The 13293-nt window shown below is 40.4% G+C and overlaps 1 non-coding gene across 1 annotated transcript; it reads left to right on the top strand.

Annotated features, from left to right (window-relative positions):
• Positions 1-10158: 10158 nt before the first annotated feature.
• Positions 10159-10233, top strand: Trnas-cga (transfer RNA serine (anticodon CGA)). Its single transcript has one exon. It is a non-coding gene; the product is annotated as a tRNA-Ser (tRNA).
• Positions 10234-13293: the final 3060 nt, after the last annotated feature.

Raw genomic sequence — 13293 nt, 5'->3', positions numbered from 1 at the left:
ATATACAACGAGTCCTCATCTTCTAGTAAAAAAACTCATGAACTCAAAAAAGTGTTTCACTTTGTTTAAGAAGAATATTCAACAGTTTCACGGAATTCTCCTGTACAATGGTTGTCCATGTTGCTGGCACTTAAGCGTTTACTACGACACCGGAAAGTTATTCGACTGTACTGTCTCTCTCAAGGAGAAGAAGAGCTTAACCTATTAGTATGGACTTTCGTAAAGGGCGTGGACAAATGAGATGGATGGTCATTTCCCTTTCTTTATATGCAGTTTATACATAACTATATGCAGTTCATACATAACTATATGTTTTAGCAACTGAAAATCGGAAAATGCATCCTATATATAAGGGTCTTCTGAGCACAAGGGGATCAAGTCACAATAAGAAAGTTTTGAGAAAAATAGGCGTAAAGTTTTTGCTGAATAATTAGTTACAGGAAATAGTTTACACCATTTTAAAATGTTTGAATGGTAGAAGATATTCTTTATAATGTATTCTCATATTGAAGAAGTCTAAATTTAAGTGCTATTACATTTTACTTTGACCACGAAAGTAAAATTTTGGACTTCATTGGTATACTGAAAGTATTGTATTTGCATCTTTCTCTTTATTCTAGTTTTCAGGTATTTCTCAAGTACAGTAAATAAATATATTTCTGGAATATAAATAATTACGTATTCGGACCTAACTGAATAAGCCCATGAGGGTACACATTTATCTACTATAATAAGTATGTTTCCAGAAGCAAAGTTTTTAAGTTGATTACAGTACAGCAGCTTGCAGCAGGGGGCCAGTGGGCGTTAGCAGGAAGGCTTCAGGCTGGAATTATTATGCGCTTCCTCGTAATTTACTCCTGCCACAGTTTCAATGCCGCTGCCTAATACTCCTCTTCCACTTGTCAGGATACCAAGAACGTCCTGTTTCTCTGCTCCATTTTGATCGCAGACATTGTCAGCTGTTGCGGTAGCACCATCTTCCTCAGCACCTGCATTAAAAGAAAAATTTGTAAGTATATCACACAAAGACCGTGAAAGTACCATGTAGTATTATATGCATTTTCTATTTTAGTTACGAAACAGTAATATATAAAAAATACTGTTATATATTTAACCTCAACTGCTCATTCTGGTTTTTAACTCGTTTCTTTATTCTCACTTACCAAATTTCGAAAGTAGTTATTAGCTGACCTGAGCTACAAGGCTGATATTCTTATGCGTTACCTTCCATAACTCCAGACGAATTACTCATGAACATCAATCTGCTTTAATTAGGGCTAACAAACCGACAAAACAAACCGTGCATACTGTGACAACGGACATGTTTTCATTGTGCTCCGAATAAAAGACTGTTTCTCTCCTAGCTCAATAGTATTTTCAATCCCGTAACAGTTATTTCCGGTATCTGGACATGAATCTCCATAAAAGCGGAATTAGTCCAAAACGACCACAAATGGACTTTCTAACACACTATTTTCATCAGGTTCTATCTAATGAGCCAGAGTACGAGTTCAATGAAATGCTTGATGTATATACTTATCTTGCTGGTTTCGACGACTTTTCTCCACCAATTCAAAGTTAACTGGGGTGCATAACATTAACTGCTTCAAGGCAGAAATTCCAGGAGTCAATGCGGAAATACAATGATATTAAGTAATTTACACCAACATCCAGTTTGCATTTTGTGTTAATGTGTGTATTGTTCCAGAAAATTCGTACTATGGAGAGTTCAAACAAACTGATGTTACAGATCATGTACACAAGCTGACTGAAAACAACTGCCGTTGCACTGCGCTTAGCCTCACTGCTTATACAGTTTCTTAACAACAAAAGTTCTTTAAAAGTACTATTCAACAGTCACGTTAACTGAGTTACAAGTAAACTCGGTTGTTTCATAAGAAATTACAATTACAGTTTTGAAGGCAATAAATGATTGATTATAACGAATGTTGTTTCTAAAATTGATTTCAAAATTTAGTATCGAAATTCTGCTTCAGATATGTGACTAACAATACTTGATACAAAATAATTAATACCTCATTAATTAAAACAGAAATTTTGCTGTTAACATATTTTGGAATACTTTACATAATGTGGAAATAAATTTTGAGATTTAAATTTACATAATGACCTCGGTTTGACAAACGATCGAAATAATAATTTGTTTATGACAGAAACTTCTAGTACTCGCAATTACAGAATTAAATGCAGTGAATCTTATTTTGAGTTTTTATACAAACATAATCTCTTGCCAGTGAACGTAACTTTCAATGCATCAGTTAGACAGAAATCTACCCAATTTATTATCATTAATTATTTATTATCATTAATTATCACGTTTTATGAAATAATCGAATTTTTACAATTAATTTTCCATTTAATGATTGAACTGATTTTAACACTAACATTTCTCCACTATTATTGTCTGACAGTTACACAAATGAAATAATTAGTTTCGCAATGATTACAATAACACGCTTTTCCACTAATTAAAAATTGCTGTTGCATTTAAATGAGCCGTAGTTGACTAGACGGGTGTGTTATACTATATATATCTCTCTTGTACAGTGCTACTTGATACAATACAGAGAACCAGAATTTGTATTTTAACATTTGCTATACTGTGAAATGCGTATCGTCTAATACAGAGAAACATGGTACCATATACGTCATATAAGGTTCCCCATAGGATATCCTATCACAACTTGATTCCCTTGTGCTCAGAACGCATCATATCTTTATGGCATTTCATAATTCTTGAAGAAGAACCTTGAATGTAGATTAAAAGGTTATTTGTTTTTCTTTTTTGTTTTAAAGTGAATCAAAATTTGAAGAGACTGACCAAATCAGACCAAGATAAATTTAGGAAAGATGCTGCTAACGTTTGTCAGCGAAGCTTAAACTATCTAAAAATTGGTTTAATTTCGAAACCTCGCCTTTTGAGAAATTCACTGTCCTAAACATAAAAGATGATATGACCTTTGATAGCCATCTGGATGTTGTAAATTATAGTAATAAGAAAGTAAACGGTGACGAATTGTACAGTGAAGTCCCATTGTTAATAAGTGTTATTGAAACTTTGAAAACTTCAGATTTATCAACAGGTCAATGTTAGGTTCATTTCTCTAGTAAAACTGCAGCCCGAAACTTATTGAAGATAGTGAACTTTGTGTTTCCTATTCCTGTGAGCAACGCACAAGTAGAACGAGTATTTTCTCTGATGGAAAACTTGTAGACTGATGAACGGAACAAACGTAGGGTGAAGTCTGTGGAAGATAAACTTCTTGTTAAAATTAATTCTGATATGAACTGCTCAGAGTTCTATCAGCATGTTCTACATGAGAGGAAACTTCCAGTGGCTGCTAAATCTGATAACAAGTACGCTTATAAGTTCCAGCACCAGGCCAATTGATTTTCACCGATTTATAAGGTGAACGTTGTTAACTTTTATATATTCGAAGCTTCAAGTATCGTATTTGCAGTTTAGTCTTAATGTGAGATGAACGTTAGTAAGAAATGCACATTAAATGTACTACGTGCTACCTGTTCTTGGAAATGTCCCGATTTTTGAGTTGCCAAACGTGGCGATACTAGAACCAACAACCTGATACTTTCGGTATCATGAACTTTTTTCCGGAGCAAAAAAATCTCCAGTAATTCAAATTAACCACCGCTTCAGCGTTAAATGTGTATATACAGGGTTATTACAAATGATTGAAGCGATTTCACAGCTCTACAATAACTATATTATTTGAGATATTTTCACAATGCTTTGCACACACACACAAAAACTCAAAAAGTTTTTTTAGGCATTCACAAATGTTCGATATGTGCCCCTTCAGTGATTCGGCAGACATCAAGCCGATAATCAAGTTCCTCCCACACTCGGCGCAGCATGTCCCCATCAATGAGTTGGAATGCATCGTTGACGCGAGCTCGCAGTTCTGGCACGTTCTTGGTAGAGGAGGTTTAAACACTGAATCTTTCACATAACCCCACAGAAAGAAATCGCATGGGGTGAAGTCGGGAGAGCGCGGAGGCCATGACATGAATTGCTGATCATGACCTCCACCACGACCGATCCATCGGTTTTCTTTCTCCTGTTTAAGAAATGCCGAACATCATGATGGAAGTGCGGTGGAGCACCATCCTGTTGAAAGATGAAGTCGGCGCTGTCGGTCTCCAGTTGTGGCATGAGCCAATTTTCCAGCATGTCCAGATACACGTGTCCTGTAACGTTTTTTTCGCAGAAGAAAAAGGGGCCGTAAACTTTAAACCGTGAGATTGCACAAAACACGTTAACTTTTGGTGAATTGCGAATTTGCTTCACGAATGCGTGAGGATTCTCTACCGCCCAGATTCGCACATTGTGTCTGTTCACTTCACCATTAAGAAAAAATGTTGCTTCATCACTGAAAACAAGTTTCGCACTGAACACATCCTCTTCCATGAGCTGTTGCAACCGCGCCGAAAATTCAAAGCGTTTGACTTTGTAATCGGGTGTCAGCGCTTGTAGCAATTGTAAACGGTAAGGCTTCTGCTTTAGCCTTTTCCGTAAGATTTTCCAAACCGTCGGCTGTGGTACGTTTAGCTCCCTGCTTGCTTTATTCGTCGACTTCCGCGGGCTACGCGTGAAACTTGCCCGCACGCGTTCAACCGTTTCTTCGCTCACTGCAGGCCGACCCGTTGATTTTCCCTTACAGAGGCATCCAGAAGCTTTAAACTGCGCATACCATCGCCGAATGGAGTTAGCAGTTGGTGGATCTTTGTTGAACTTCGTCCTGAAGTGTCGTTGCACTGTTATAACTGACTGATGTGAGTGCATTTCAAGCACGACATACGCTTTCTCGGCTCCTGTCGGCACTTTGTCTCACTGCGCTCTCGAGCGCTCTGGCAGCAGAAACCTGAAGTGCGGCTTCAGCCGAACAAAACTTTATGAGCTTTTCTACGTATCTGTAGTGTGTCGTGACCATATGTCAATGAATGGAGCTACAGTGAATTTATGAAATCGCTTCAATCATTTGTAATAGCCCTGTACATCTTTCGTTGTATTTATGAAATGTTTCCAGATTTCTGTAATAGTTGTGTATTTTCCATCACGGAGTTGGTATGGCACTTACAGAGTTCAGGCCTTCAAAAGAATTTCTTGTAGCCAAGTAATGTAATGCGGTTGAGGGGTGCTGAGTTTCAGGAATAGCGTCTCGCAAATGTGTTTCCTTTTCATTAACTATAGGTGTAAACATTCGCAGCAGTTCCTTAGTAAATTTTCAGGTCTCAATTTTTTCTCTTCTTACATCATTCCTTGTTTTAGATGATGTATTGTATATACTCATACTATTAGTATTGTTATTTCAGCTTAAATTATTTTTTTTTTTTTTTTTGACGTGTTCCACATCCACGAGGATCTCCTCAGCACGGATGTATGGAACGAAAAACTAATCTAATCTTCATCTATCTATTCTGCATCTCTTTCTTCCCGCGAGCACCCTAGAGTCGAATAACAGTTGACCTCCATATCCGCCATGTTTGCACCGCCGAGATCTGCCATTAAGTTTGTTCTCTTGAGCCAACCGTCTGTATATGGCACATTATTATTGTCCAATATTATTGACAGTCTAGGGAGCGGTTAGAAGGCGGATCAAAGCGGGGACTGGCGCCGTTGCGGTCTGCACCCCTTGTCTGTGTGGCGTAACGTTTTAATTACAGGCCTGTGGAGAGAAAGGAGGAGAGCTAGAATTACACAGTGACGTCTCCACTAATGAACGGCCAGGCGTTGCTGCAGTCTCATCCACCAACCAGGCGACCGTCACTGGAAACTAACGCGTAGATGTGATTGAAACTTGCACTTGCCCCTACTCGTTAAGTCCTTACATGGCCGCCGACGTACACGTTACGATCCTGTTCTGCCGACAGATTCGGAAAACTCACATACATGTCTGAAAGAACAGACACCACTGGCGACCCTCAAATGTACGAAATATTTGCGAAATTAATTCGCTGACTGCGAATTCTTTGACGTCAGGGAGCAAGTTATGATACTGATAAACAATTTCTAGTCTTTTTGTGGCACAGGCTTTGCCTCTGCGCAGTCTGATACATTCGTAGTTGAAGTGAGGTAGGTGGTGGACATTCAGTAGCACTATGCAGACTTGTAATTGTATCTGTTAGATACATAGAGATTTGTTGTAAAGGACAGTAAGGCGAAAAGAATATAAATTTTGAATAATGTTATTACTTTTTGAAGGGAAGATGTCTTAGGTAAGACTGCAGCACTGCGCAGCTAGTTTGTCGGAATAATTATTGTCAATTAGTTACCTCTGTTCACTTGCTCAGAGCTGAGAGAAAAAAATGGCTCTAAGCACTACGTGACTTAACATCTGAGGTCATCAGTCCCGTAGACTTAGAACTATGTAAACTTAACCAACCTAAGGACATCACACATACCCATGCCCGAAGCAGGATTCGAACCTGCGACCTTAGCAGCCGCGTGGTTCCGGACTGAAGCGCCTAGAACCGCTCGACCACAGCGGCCGGCCAGCTGAGAGAAAGACCACCCCACTTCCCTAAGTTATACATTAAAATATCAACTAATTAAGCTGTTTGGTTTTTATGGAAATGATTTATTAACATTGTACCCTTTTTAAATCATTGCTCAATTTATTTTTGTTTTCAGTATTGTTCAGGCCAAAGTCAGGTGTGAAGATCACGCGCAGTTTTACTCTCTCTTGTTGAATACATGCTTCATTCTAAAATCGTTGCCTTGGAACATCATTTCATCATTTCTCCCCGTCCCATTGTTTAAAGAAGGTTTATCATTAAGCATTACCACACTGTACCATGTGGTATGCGGTAGTTTGAATATTGTCTGGAAGTTTTGTTTGGAAAGAAAAGTCCGTCTTAGCTGCTGCCTGCTGTTATGCATTCGAGAGATCTGCAACAATATTATCAAGATGAGAGGTTACTGGAAATTTTGATTAGCGCCAGATAATTGTTTTTCTTCAGTTGCGCGTTTAACATAAAGACAAGCTGTATGCAGACCAGTTACAGTTCAGTTCAAATTAGGTTCTGTTTACTCAGAGGTTAGCATACGAGTTTAAGTTGGATATCAGATTGCGGGTACATAGTTTTGGTAATATGTAGACTTTTTATAGGGGCTAAATTCCGTACAGAAACACGTGGTGGTGACCTTACAGCAGTTAGCAATAAAGTTATATGAGGGGTGTTTGAAAAGTCCGTGCAAAGTCCGAGAGATGGCACCACAGGCGCGTATCGTGGTCATATGTAGTTAGTAGCACCTTTGGAAAGAACGCACACCAAGTTTCAGCCATATATGGTCTATATCTTTGTATTTGACATTCGTGTGAATCAAGGAAGTCGAGTAGCTGTCAAAAAATGGACGAAAAATAATTTCGTGTAGTGATTAAACATTACTTTATGAAAGGCAAAATGCCTCAGGAGATTAAAGAGAAGCTTGATAAACATCACGGTGACTCTGCACCTTCGATTAGAACAGTTTATAAGTGGTTTCAAAATTTTCGGAGTGGCCATATGGGCACAAGTGATGTTGAACGTTCTGGACGCCCTGTGCAGGTTACGACTCCAGAAATCATTGATAAAATCCATGATATGGTGATGGATGAAAGAAGAGTTAAGGTGCGTGAGATTGCTAGTGCTGTGGGCATCTCTAATGAACAGATACATAATATTTTGCATAAACATTTGGACATGAGAAAGCTATCCGCAAGATGGGTTCCGCGATTGCTCACGCTTGACCAAAAACTGAATCGTATGAATTGTTGCAAGGATGGTTTGCAGCTGTTTTGGAAGAATTCGCAGGACTTTAAGCGTCGTTTCGTCACTGTGGATGAAACATGGATACATTACTATATTCCTGAGACCAAACAACAATCTAAACAATGGGTTACCAAGGGATAATCTGCACCAAAAAATGCAAAGACCCTTCCTTCGGCCGTAAAGTTTATGGCGACTGTCTTTTGAGGGTTCGCAAGGGATAATCCTCATCAACTATCTGGAAAAGTGTAAAACTATTACAGGTGAATAATATTCATCGTCAATGGACCGTTTGAAAACCGAGCTGCAAGAAAAACGCCGGCGATTGGACCGCAAAAAAGTCCTTTTCCATCACGACAATGCACCAGCACACACCTCAGCATCTGTGGTCGCAAAATTAATGGAACCAGGATTCCAACTCGTTTCACATCATGCCCCCCCCCCCCCCCCTATTCTTCAGTCTTGGCTCCCTCGGACTACTCATTGTTCCCCAATTTGAAGAAATGGCTGGTGGGACAAAGATTTTATTCAAATGAGGAGGTGACTGCAGCAACTAATAGCTATTTTGCAGACTTGGACAATTCCTATTATTCGGAAACCGTCAACAAATTAATGCAGCATTGGACGAAGTGTAAAAGTCTAAAAGGAGACTATGTCGAAAAATAAAAAAGGTTTACCCCAAAAATGTAATTAATTTTTATTTTTCCACGGACTTTTCATACGCCCCTCGTAATGTACATAATAGACACTATTGGTTTGTTAATATTCATGTTACGATCCATGATGGAAGAGAACAGCATTGACACGCCCGAGCTAAATGGGTGGAAGCGATGACAGAGCCGTCCTATTCTTTGCAGCAGTATTCCAGTTTAGCGCAGGCGATCATGTCCTCACCAGCGTTGCAGAAGAAATATCTGACACATTTCTTTTGAGTCACGAAATGCAATTCCTGGTTTCAACAGGAACCATGTCAGGCTGAACACCATTATTTGTTACCTATGACAAAAACATGAGGCGCAGTTTGTTCATCGAGCTTGTTGGCCGCGATGCAGATATAGACGAATGGTGGTCGTTGAATTGGAACAAAATTCTCTCCCGGGCGATCTACAAGACTGCAGCAAGCGTCAATAAACTTCTCCGCAGCTGAAGCTGTTACTGTTCGTGACCATTGGTTTCCCACATGTGAATGTATTTACGATGGTCATTAGGAGACGTTTGTTTAGAGGTGCAGCCAAGCTGTTTCTTTGTTGGCGGTCATTCATTCTCTGTGGTCTGAAACACGTGAAGGCTTGCCAAGTGCACTGCAGTTCGCACTGCGGAGTTACCATTGCGGTGACCGAAGGAATTTTCGCCGGCGAACGATGTTGCAGCGAGTTGTAAAGTGTAGATGCGGCATTTACTATTTGATAGCTCCGATTATTTTGTTCCCGTTTCAGAATCAACATTTTTTCTATTACCTTCTGTCTATATCTTTTATCCATATATAGTTTCAGCATATTGATAACTAGCCTTTTCCCTGTGGCTTCGCCCATATAAGGGTTTCATACAATGCTACACACATTTCTTCCCATCTCTCTGTTTCCACCTCTTCGTTTGTTGTTCTATCTACCCCTCCTCACCAATCTCTCTTTGTCTTCTTCTCCTCTTCCTTCCTCTATCTTCTCCACCCTCATTCTCTGTCCTTCTCCTCCTCCACCTGTTATTGCCCCTATTCTTCTTCTCTCTGTCCATCCTTCTCTGTGTCCCTTTATCAGTTCTTCCATCTAGGCTGATGCTACACCAACAACACGCCTGTCAGGCTTGGTAGCAAACATGTGGGAGGCTGGAAAACCGTTTCTTGCATTTGACATGTAGGCTGCCCAGAAAAGCGGGTCGATCATGCAACCGATACTATTCCCACACCATATGCCTGTCATGCAAGGCAGCCTACATGCTGGTGGCTGGCAAAATATGGTTTTGCTCGTATTGGAGCTCCTGTTGGAGCTAGGAAGTTACAAACTCCACAGCGCTGACACTCGGATGGTGCGTTGTTAGTGTACCAAATTTAGCTGAAGTAGGTCCTGGGGTTTGGGAGAAGATCCCGGACATACACAAATACATATGCTGTGCTTTATATATAGACATAACTGCAAGAAATTGAGTTTATTCTGCCATATAAAACTTTCAAATAACTTATGGGAATACAGCAGGGAAGAGCAATCGACAGCCGCTGATATCCCTACAAGTGAACACCCTGTCAATTTCAAGGCACAAACGTAACGAGAGAGTGCTAATTCTGCAAGGTTCGCAGGAGAGCTTCTGTAAAGTTTGGAAGGTAGGAGACGAGGTACTGGTAGAAGTAAAGCTGTGAGTACCGGGCCTGAGTCGTGCTTCGGTAGCTCAGATGGTAGAGCACTTGCCCTCGAAAGGCAAAGGTCCCGAGTTCGAGTCTCGGTCGGGCACACAGTTTTAATCTGCCAGGAAGTTTCATATCAGCGCACACTCCGCTGCAGAGTGAAAATCTCATTCTGTAACGAGAGCGTGCTGTGCGAGGAAATTTAAATTCTCAGTAGGCGAGAATACGGCGACCAAGAACCATAACATATCGCATGCAGAATGATAACACACAGCATGAACAACTAGGGCCAGTAGAGAACCAAACGTGACAACATCAGGAGTTACAGATCTGAACAAGTAACTTTAATAAGTCCCTCGTTTTTCTGACCAGGTGTCCGTGTGAACTGAGTGAATTGAGATGTGGCACCTAAGTCTGTGGCGCTTTTGCCTTATGCAGGTATTATGACCAACATGATCGAACAGATTCTGCGGAAACACGTAGAAAATTGCGATTTTCGACCACCATCTAAGATTAGTGTCCTTTTAGTGCAGTGGTTCCCAACCCTTGCTAGACCATTATTTGCTAGACCATTATACCGCCGCGCGGGGTAGCCGCGCAGTCTAAGGCGCCTTGCACGGTCCCCGCGGCTCCACCCGTCGAAGCTTTGAGTCCTCCCTCGGGCATGGGTGTGTCTGTTGTCCTTAGCGTAAGTTAGTTTAAGTTAGATTAAGTAGTTTGTAAGCTTAGGGACCGATGATCTCAGCAGTTTGGTCCCATAGGCTCTTACCACAAATTCCCCAAAAGCCACTATACCTGGGCGAGAACAGATGATATCCAATAGACCAAACAAAGCTAGCTAAACATAAGACTTTAAAGAAATAAACACTCCTATTTTTAAAGTGACAAATTATTTATAACAGTTAATGTTCAAAAACTGCAGGTCAGATGTTTTCTGCGTATTTCATTAAACCAAAAAATAATTATTTTATGATTGGTTTGGTGTCCGCAACTGCCCATCAGCAATTGCGTACCAAGTTCTTTCAGTTCTTCATCTTTGCTTTCATTTCCCTGAAAGTTTTGTCGAGAGGAATCGGTATCCTTAAGAGTACCTCCAATAATAATAGCTACTGACGACAGAGCGCTAAAATAATGCTGATCACTTCTTAAAAGACATCATAGTCGCCGTTGACTGTATGAAATATTTATTATTACAATTGCGATTTCGGCCTTAAGGCCATATTCAAGTAATGCTGCAAAAGTTACATTCTGACAGAATATAAGACGAACTGCGAACTGATATGAGTACATGCCGTCGTCAAAATAACTTATATTCTGACAGAAGGTAACTTGCAAATGGCCTGGGGGTAATTAACCACAGATTGGGAAACTCTGTTTTAGTGTCGACAGTGTGTGCTGTTAGTGTGCATAAGGCGGGTGTCTACCGCATCTCTTGCAGCTGTGTCCTGCCCTGCACTAGTCAGAACATCAGAACCGTAGATGTGATGATGATGATGTTTGGTTTGTGGGGCGCTCAACAGCGTGGTTATCAGCGCCCGTACAATTATCCAATCTTTGCTCAGTCCAATTGCGCTACTTTCCTGGATGATGATGAAATGATGAGTACAACACAAACACCCAGTCATCTCGAGGCAGGTGAAAATCCCTGACCCCGCCGGGAATCAGAACCGTAGAGGACCGTTTTAAAGACCATGATCGACTCCCATACAACAGCTGAGTAAATCGGATATTTCAGAAAATGGCTTTGGCACTAGTCCTTCCTATGGAATATAACAACATGAAGATTCTGGTATACTCTTAAAGTAACTGGGAAAGGCTATTAAGGAAGCAGTTGAGATTAAATTAGAAAGTGACCTTATAAACAGAGACAGCGGTTTCTGCTGAAATTTCGTTTGGAATCCTGTTCTCTCTTCCTGATCAAACGACAGAGACACATAGTTAAATGTTACTTGCTGGTTGATAGATAGTTAATATTCACTATCGATAGCTTTTGACGTTGCTTGTGCGGTATGTGCTTGTCTTTCCGCATATGCCGTATTATGATTCTTGGGCATCATAGCCCCTCCTGACGAAGATTCGAACTTCCTTGCACAGCGTTCTCTCGTTTTGTCCCTTGAATATGACGGCGTGTTCACCTGTCGAAATACTGGCAGTTTGCCGATTATGTCACAATGGACTGTGGCATAAAGCAGACTATGCGGATCGAAAAAGAAGTGTCTTAATTGTAGTGAATTCCGTAAACGAGGAAATGTTATTGTGTTTAAAGTCACAAGACTGGATACTGAGACACACGTGTGGAAATCTGGGAGCCCATAAGAAATTATGACTATGGCTATATGGCCTGAATTGTTGCCCCTTTCTACATCAAGTCTGACACACATGTAAGTAAATGCAATCTGAATAATCTGATTAAAGTCTCAGAGTGGCAAGGACTTTCGCAAAGGGCATCGGAATAAAAAGGGGTGCAACCAGTCTCAACCAAGAGAAAATTGAAATTCGAATTCTCACTGTAGCTGTCGTGCATCTACTGACTGTGTATATAAGTAAATTGTATGTTATAGACACGATCTGTGCTGTGCAAATTTTCCATCTATGTCCTACGTGAAGGTCGAAAACCGTGAGGTTGTGTGGTAGGAGAAATTATCTCGATGATTCTATCTCCACCGGCACGTCTCTCGAAGTTTCACAGCGGCACAGACTTAAGTTTATGCCTGAACTTCTTACTTAATATATTTGTAAGCATTGCTTAAGGCAGGCTACTTCACCCTAACTTTAAATACCCTCAGAATGAACGTTTCGAGAACATTATTCTGGAGTGAACACATGTGGGAGTATGGAACACACAAAAAGATTCATTAAGGAGGAGGGTGAATTCGCAAGATCTTTAGTCACACGTAACGTAATGATTAATATTCATGTGCAGGATAACACACTTAATGTGTAAATGCAATTCAGTGGACAATGCACCTTTACATTCCCACCGAATACAATTCACAAAAGAAAATCACAGCCGATTAATATTAATTCCTGGAACAGTGTCTTACGAGCGGAAGTGTCTTGAGATAGGTCAGCTGAAATCTTGGATCGCTAAATTAGAAATGGATATTGATCTCCAGATGTCCTAAAGAACATTAAAGCGCCAATAAAGATGCAACATTCCCGACGCT

This window comes from Schistocerca cancellata, chromosome 2 (genome assembly GCF_023864275.1).
Source record: "Schistocerca cancellata isolate TAMUIC-IGC-003103 chromosome 2, iqSchCanc2.1, whole genome shotgun sequence".
In the NCBI taxonomy this organism is placed as follows: Eukaryota; Metazoa; Arthropoda; class Insecta; order Orthoptera; family Acrididae; genus Schistocerca; species Schistocerca cancellata.
This window is presented reverse-complemented; position numbering and strand designations above follow the sequence as displayed.